The sequence below is a fragment of the Chrysochloris asiatica genome, unplaced genomic scaffold (genome assembly GCF_000296735.1).
Source record: "Chrysochloris asiatica unplaced genomic scaffold, ChrAsi1.0 scaffold00227, whole genome shotgun sequence".
NCBI lineage: Eukaryota > Metazoa > Chordata > Mammalia > Afrosoricida > Chrysochloridae > Chrysochloris > Chrysochloris asiatica.
The window spans coordinates 4,920,533-4,921,226 of NW_006408745.1; positions in this window are offsets into that span (position 1 = coordinate 4,920,533).

Consider the following 694-nt stretch of genomic DNA (forward strand, 5'->3'; position numbering starts at 1 on the left):
ATAGCTTCTTTCTTCTTATTATTCTATTCTGACTTGGACATTCCTCCGAAACCTATCAATCTTGGGTGACCTGCTGGAATTTGACATACTGATGGCATAGCTTTCAGTATCATAGAAACACCGAAGTTATCACAGTACGACATACTGACAGACAAATAGTAGTAGAATTCCTTACTCCCCCATTTATGTTACCTCTTTGTTTATTCTATAGATAACATTACTGATTTTTTATCTTGTCAAAAGTGCAATTTAAATCTATATTTGAATCAATGAAACAGAATTGAGAAACCAGAAGTAAATCCATGTACTGATGGCCAATTGATATTTGACAAAGGGCAGAAACCTCATTAAGTGGGGAAAAGACAGTCTCTTTAACAAATGGTGCTAGCAAACTGGATATCCATTTACATAAAATGAAATAGAACTGGTATCTCACTTTATACAAAAATGAGCTCAAGATGGAACAAAGACCTAATGTGAAACCTAAAACTATAAAAACCATTAAAGAAAAAAACAGAGACAAACTCAAGGGCCCTGATACCTGGCATATACACATTATCAAACATAACTGAAAATGTACAAACAGGAGAAGACAAAACAGATGACAGGAACCTGTTAAAAATTGGGCATTGATGAGCATCAAACATTTTTACCCAAAGAGTAAAACAAGGAACAAAAATTGGGGCAATATTTT